This window comes from Lagopus muta, chromosome 1, assembly GCF_023343835.1.
Source record: "Lagopus muta isolate bLagMut1 chromosome 1, bLagMut1 primary, whole genome shotgun sequence".
Taxonomy (NCBI): domain Eukaryota; kingdom Metazoa; phylum Chordata; class Aves; order Galliformes; family Phasianidae; genus Lagopus; species Lagopus muta.
In genome coordinates this window covers 143,403,059-143,410,570 of record NC_064433.1, presented here as the reverse complement: position 1 = coordinate 143,410,570, position 7,512 = coordinate 143,403,059, and positions in this window count along the sequence as shown.

Below are 7,512 nucleotides of genomic sequence, written 5' to 3'. Positions count from 1 at the left end.
CTGTGACCGCTGGGGCCAGCTCCCTGGATTCATTCAAGTTCTTCCAAGCAGACTGCATTGCTCAGGTTAGCAGCTGGGGAAAAAAAAGACCAGAAAAAGCTAACAGAGTGAAAGCTCTGAGTTTAAATGAAACAGACTGTGCAACATAATGAGAGAAGCTTTCTGATGATTACAGTATGTGAAGATCAGGAGCCTCCCTCTGCTGGAGCATCACCTGAAGGCTCTCAACAATATTATGTCCGCAAGGACCCAGCAGGTGAGCTGGGTGTTGGGATGTCGTTGGGGAGGAGGGCCTGGGGTAGAGGTTTGATCAGTGCAGAGAGCTTGAAGAGCTGGGAGCAGTATGAGCTTGGTTGAAAGGGAGGGCTTTGGCAGTGTGGTGTCATGGGTGAGTCACAAGTCACAAGTCCATGGGACTGGATGGGCTTCATCCTAGGGTGCTGAGGGAGTTGGCGGGGGTGATCGCTAAGCCGCTCTCGGCTATCTACCAGCACTCCTGGTTGTCTGGTGAGATTCCAGAGGATTGGAGGCTTGCTGATGTGACTCCCATCTACAAGAAGGGCCATAAGGAGGATCCGGGGAACTACAGGCCTGTCAGCCTGACATCAGTGCCAGGGAAGGTCATGGAACAGATCCTCCTGGGAGAGATCACACAGCTTGTCCACGGGATCAGGCCCAGCCAGCACGGGTTCATGAAAGGCAGGTCGTGCTTGACCAACCTCATCTCCTTCTACGACTGGGTGACCAGACTGGTAGATGAGGGAAAGGCAGTTGATGTAGTCTACCTAGACTTCAGCAAAGCCTTTGACATGGTCTCTCACAGTATCCTTCTGCGGAAACTGGCTGCCCATGGCTTGGACAGTTTTACCCTCCATTGGTTAAGGAACTGGCTGGAGGGCCATGCTCAACGGGTGGTGGTCAATGGAGTGAAGTCCAGCTGGAGACCTGTTACAAGTGGTGTCCCCCAGGGGTCGGTACTGGGGCCCATCCTGTTTAATATCTTCATTGATGACTTAGATGAAGGGATTGAGTGTACCCTGAGTAAGTTTGCAGATGACACCAAGTTGGGAGGTTGTGTCGATCTGCCTGAGGGCAGGGAGGCCCTGCAGAGGGATCTAGATAAGCTCGATCACTGGGCTGAGATGAATGGGATGAGATTTAACAAGGCCAAGTGTTGGGTTCTGCACTTTGGCCACAACAACCCCACGCAGCGTTACAGGCTTGGGGATGAGTGGTTGGATGACTGTGAAGAGGAAAGGGACCTGGGGGTGTTGGTTGATGCTCGGCTGAACACGAGCCAGCAGTGTGCCCAGGTGGCCAAGAGGGCCAACGGCATCCTGGCCTGCATTAGAAATAGTGTGGCCAGCAGGAGCAGGGAGGTGATCATCCCCCTCTATTCAGCACTGGTGAGGCCGCACCTCGAGTACTGTGTTCAGTTTTGGGCCCCTCACTACAAGAAAGACATTGAGGTCCTGGAACGTGTCCAGAGAAGGGCAACGAAACTGGTGAGGGGTCTGGAGCACAAGTCCTATGAGGAGCGGCTGAGGAAGCTGGGATTGTTCAGTGTGGAGAAGAGGAGGCTCAGGGGAGACCTCACTGCACTCTACAACTTCCTGAAGGGAGGTTGTGGTGCAAAAGGGTCTGGCCTCTTCTCCCAGGCAAATAGTAGGACCCGAGGAAATGGCAAGAAGTTATACCAGAGGAGGTTTAGGTTGGACATTAGGAGAAACTTTTTCTCTCGGAGGGTGGTCAGGCACTGCAATGGCTGCCCAGGGAGGTGGTGGAGTCGCCATCCCTGGCAGTGTTCAAGAGGCGCCTGGATGAGGAGCTACGAGAGATGGTTTAGTGCTTGTGGTACTGATAGGAATGGGAGGGTGGTTGGACTAGATGATCTTGCAGGTCGTTTCCAACCTTGTGATTCTGTGATTCTGTGATTCTGTGAGGCCAGTGCAGAAGCAGGTGCAGTTTTTTCCCATGGAGTTTTCATCGTTGCTTTCTTGGGCAGCAGATGTGGCCAAACGACTTGTGATTTTGTGAAGGGTCATCTTCAGAAAGATGCACATCCCAGAGCTTTTCTGCAATGGGACAGCTCAGAGAAACTAGATGATATTATTTTTATCACAGCGATGTAGAAAACACTGAACTGACATCCCTCTGCAGTGCTACAGCCAGAGCGTCCTTAAGGAAACCTGCTTAGCACAGAGCTCAGTGACACAGCCTTGCCTTGGCAGCGGACGTATGGGAAAGAAAAGGCTGGCTTTCCCTGAAGCGCCAAAATGGCTGCAAGACCTGCAACAGTCGTAAGGAGACTGTTCTGGTGAAAGTGGCTGTCTTGGGGGATGACAGGCTGCATTTCAGAAGTGAGGAGGGAATACAGTGTGCAGCTAGGAAGCCGTGTAGCTGAAGAAAAAAATGCATAAACATGATGCAAGAGCCAGGAGCAAAGCTGAGCAGGGCCCTTTTGCAGCACTTGCTCTCTATCTGCTGTAGCCACTCCTCACGCGACCTGTGTCTGCTGTGAGCGGCAGATAAAACTCTGATGAGATTAAGGTGAAATCTCAGCTGCCTGCCCATGTGAAACTGCATCTGTCCTCCACCTCTGAGACTCAGCTGCTGACAGTGCATGTCCCAGACCGTTTCTTTCTGGTATAGCCCAGATAGGCCTTTTTTACTTCATACTGAACATTCACTCCTTACAGTTGCGAAACTAACTTGATTTGATTTTGATGAACGTTTTTTAAATCAGGAGTCGCGGAGCTATGTTGTGCATCCTTGGTATGAAAAATTGGAAATGTCTTTACTTAGAGAGGAGTCCTATATCCCGGAGGTCTTATCCAGCAAAAGTATTTCAAGTAAAGGTTAATTCAACTGGCACAGCTGCTTCGGGCCCTTGCTGTACCTCAGCAGGGTGATAGGATCAATGCTGTGAGCACCAAACTGAAGTAACGACGCTGAGCACATCTTGTGCTGCAATCTGTTCCCACACGTGGGCAGGCAGGGCTGTCACTGCTGCAGGAGCTCACCCAAGTCACAGCCATCAGCGGCCTGGATGAGCATGAAAATGAGGGCTACGTTTGGTCCAGGTTGGGCTTTTGGCCACAAGGCTACGCTCTGGGACTACTCATTCTCTTTAGTACTAATAGGAATAACATACACAAGCATTTCCTTCATCTGTTTAATGCTTTTCATGAACTCCAGACCCCTTGCACCCCTTCCTTCATTTTATGGCCAGGACATTGGATTCCAGCCCAGGGGATATTGTGTCTGGGAGCACATTTCCCCTGCTGGCACCAACTCCTCGTTTCCAGCCACCAGATGGCAGAAGACTACACACAAGTGGCAGGAAAAGTGCAGAAGCACTGAGCCTGGTGCGGCCAAGGCCCTTCCTCTTCATTGCTCCCCAATGATCTTCCACTAGTTCTCCCAACTCTGGGTTATCCTACAACAAACAAACAAACAAACAAAAACCACCTGGTGAATATATCACCACTGCTTTTCATAGAATCCAAGAATCACCAATGTGAGAAAAGACATCCAACACCACCCAGTCCAACCGTCCACCTGCCACCAGTATTTCCCCACTAAACCATGTCCCAAAGTACAGCATCTCAATGTTTCTTGAACAGTTCCGGGGACTCTGGCTTAAACACCTCCCTGGACAGTCCGTTCCAGCACTTGACCACCCTTTTTGAGAAGAAATTTTTCCTGTTATCCAACCTGAACCTCCCTGGTGCAACTTGAAGCCATTCCCTCTAGTCCTATCACTAGTTACGCAGGAGTAGAGGCTGATCCCCATCTCACCACAACGCCCTTTCAGGTCACTGCAGAAAGTGATAGGGTCTCCCCTGAGCCTCCTCTTCTCCCGACTGAACAAGCCCAGCTCCTTCAGCCACTCCTCATAAGGCCTGTGCTCTGAAGGCTTGTGCTTTGAAGACGAGGGGACGTTGTGCGCTTAGGAAAATAGGGACATCTTGACGTGTCTAGTCAAACGATGGCCCCCTGGTGGCACCGTCAGAAATTACTTCTGCAGTCTTAAAACTTCTGAAACCCTGTCAAAACTGCTGAAATCCAGTATGGAATTATATAAAGAGAGTTTGATGCTGTCCTCTAAATCTGGTCATGCCACAAGACCCCATACTCCTATTCAAAATGATGACAAGAATAATCAGAATTAACCACTGGATGTCAATCCTGCCAAAAAGCTCAGCCTCAAGCACGTTTGGTAGGAGTAGCAAAATACCAGTCAGACACAGAACAGTTCACTCCTATGGGAGCAGCAGACTCATCTGAGAGAAATGCCACCCCATACAGGCGTGTATGGCTGCACCAGCCACAAATTGCAGACTACTTTCACAAGGATTCAGAATTTAGGTTGAATCTACTCTCAGCTCAGACAAAGGGTGATTCAGTGCGGGGTTCCTACCTCCCAGAAGGTTTCCCATGTTGTTGGCCTGTTGTACAACCTCCCAACCCAGTCCCTTGGTTTAGAAAGAAAGCCATAATGGCCACATTTTGTAGAGACTCAGCTTCCCTAAATAGCAGCTGTTGTGGCCCTGCTAGCTAGAAGGGAAGCTAGAAGCCGATCGCAGGAAGGGAGGCTGCTAGAAGAGTGCCTTATTCCCAAGCAGCCAGTTCTGTACTTTCTAAACACTGAGTTTTTCACAATGAAGTCTTCTCAAGTATCTGCAGAAGCAAATCTTGAGCTATATCCTGTGATCTTTAGGGTCAAACTCAAACTTTAGGGTGCTCAGGAATGGGCTCTGGATGCAGGGCTGTAGCAGCCTTGGGAGAGCAGCAAGGGGCCAGCACAATCAGTGGGGCTGCAGCCGCTGCACGGGCTGGAAGGGCTGTGAGCAAAGCCCAGGTGGCTGGCCTTGAAGAAGGGTCTTCAAAGCAGAAGAGATTTGCAGCAGACTGTGACTTGGGTCATAGAATCATCACAGAATATTTGCTTAAGTTGGAAGGGACCTCGAAGCCCACCCAGCTGCAACTCTGTGCCATGGGCAGGGCTGCCACCCACCAGCTCAGGCTGCCTGGGGCCCATCCAACCTGCCCTAAGAACCTCTAGGGATGAGAAAACCCTGGGAGGCAGGGCTGCTAGGAGGAGGGATTTGGATGGCCTTGGTATTGCAGTCTGAAACAGCAAGGGAAGGGCTGATGTGTGTGACTTTGGGACACTGCCCCAAAGCTTTGGGATGGGAGGAGTTAAGAGATGGGAACTCCTGGGGCACCTCTAGCCAGGCCTTTGCTAGGAGTGAATACTGAGGTGCTAAAGGAGATGGACACTGGGAGGGGCAGAGTCAGCAGCCTGAAGCGATGTGCCCTCGTCCTCACACAGACTTCTTAGAAGCCTGGAGCTTAATTTTAAAAGTGAACTGAGATGCAGAGCAGAGTGGTGTGTAAACAGTGAGAGGAATGAGGGATTCATGTGTTTCTCTCTGAGCAACATATCTGATTGATGGTTGAAGAGTGATGCATAAAATCGAGTGGGTAGAGCAAGCCAAAGGAATGAGAAGCTGTGGAGGAAATGTAGGATGGTGCTGGAAGGCTGTCAAAACCTGAGATTCACTGTCTGCTGGGAAGCGGGCATGTTCCAGCCCCAATGAAAACAGAGCTGAGTTTTGACCTAAATTTCTGTGTGTGCAAATAGGTTGGTGCTCAGTGTTTGTGCTGCCCTTAGTTTTAGTGCTCTGTGCGGATAGGAGCTGGAGTGTGTGGCACGAAGGGGCATCAGTTCTAACCTGACAGTAAGTTGTCTTCGTTCTTTGTGCTTTGGACACAGCTGACACAGGAAAAAATGCTTGCTTGTGTGTGATGTGTGATATTGTTGCAAGGCTGGCTCAGAAAGGTGTGCGTGACCTGTGAAAGTGACTTTCAGCCCGGCCTGCAGTTCGAGGCTTTGGTAGGCTTCTGTAGTTTCTTTATGGAGCCATTTCAAATAATAAAATACTCTCTTTGTGAGTGAATGATACGTGTGCTCGGTGAACCGTAATGCGTTTTGAAGTTTTGTAGGAATGTCTTGAACCAAAAAGCTCAGAAAATGAAGACCTGCAAATAAAAGCTTAAAGGATGAAGCTGCAGAACACAGGACTGCAGCACATCAGGCTGTCGGATATCTGGCAGCAAGCAGCTTTAATGTAATTTTTAGCAATAAAATGCTGAAATTAATAGGGATTAAAAGACTTTCTTTCTTGCTTTCTTTTTCCACTTAAAAAGGTTTTAGGTTTAAGCCGTATGTGATCTGTTTGCATTTTTCATTCTTCATGAAGTTTGAGAACCAGAAAAGCAGTTGGGTTTTTTTATCCCAACTTTTTGCATAATGGCGACTGTGTGAAATTCCTTTTGAATGGAACCTTATGTTATTAACAACAAGGATGCTTTCAGGAACTCCTTCTGAGGAGAGACAAATGGCTCCATCAGCCACAGGTCCTGGAGAAGTGAGGGGAGTCCATAGGAGGTGCCTTTCTGGCAGCTAGCGGTGTTTAGGCAGTGAAGTGCCAGGGAAAGTGGTTATTACAGGCACTGAAAGGCTGTGTAGCCTCTGGTGCTTTGCATCTGCAGCTTGTATATAGGAGATTATTTTTCCCAGATTTTAATTGTTTGAAGTTATAGCTTGATAAATCTATAGCAATTATTTGAACGATCCTTGGGCCATTATGATGGTGGTTTGCCTGTTTTGCCACTAAATATGGCATCGGAATGCAAGACAACACACCATAACACAATATAATCAGAATTGAAGCTAATAAATCAAATATAATGTGAGAGAGAATGTCTGGAAGATGGATAGGCCTCACCACAACGCAGAGGTGAGATGCGCAGTCCAGTTGAGCAGCAGGGAGATGGGAGGAGAGCTGACGAAGAAGAGTGGATGAAAAAGAGCCCATCAGGTGACCTTGCCAGGAGTTGTATCTCCTCTCTGTGACCGCAAAGTACCCTGAGGGATGTAGTTCTTCTCTTCTGGGCAGGTACCCAGGACTTGAGCATTAACAGTTAAACTCCCAGTGTCCCACATGATGTTATGATGTGGAATACCAAAAACCAAAAGTCACAAAACCATGACAAGGTGATGCTCCAGCAGAGGGAGGCCTCTAATCTTCACATACTGTAATCATCAGAAAGCTTCTCTCATTATGTTGCACAGTCTGTTTCATTTAAACTCAGAGCTTTCACTCTGTTAGCTTTTTCTGGTCTTTTTTTTCCCCAGCTGCTAACCTGAGCAATGCAGTCTGCTTGGAAGAACTTGAATGAATCCAGGGAGCTGGCCCCAGCGGTCACAGTAAGTAGTAGGAGACAACCTCAAAGCTGTGCAGTTTGTATGCATTATTAGCAGGGATGCAGGCATACACATCCCTCTATTCACACAAAGCTCAAATCTGACTGCTGGAACAGATTCTCATTAAAAAAAAATATGCAAGAGTGGTGAATTAAGTACAAAATACAGAACACACTGCTGTCTGACTACAAGAGCTGAGGTTACAACGATCGACTTTCACTTGGATTGATTTCAGC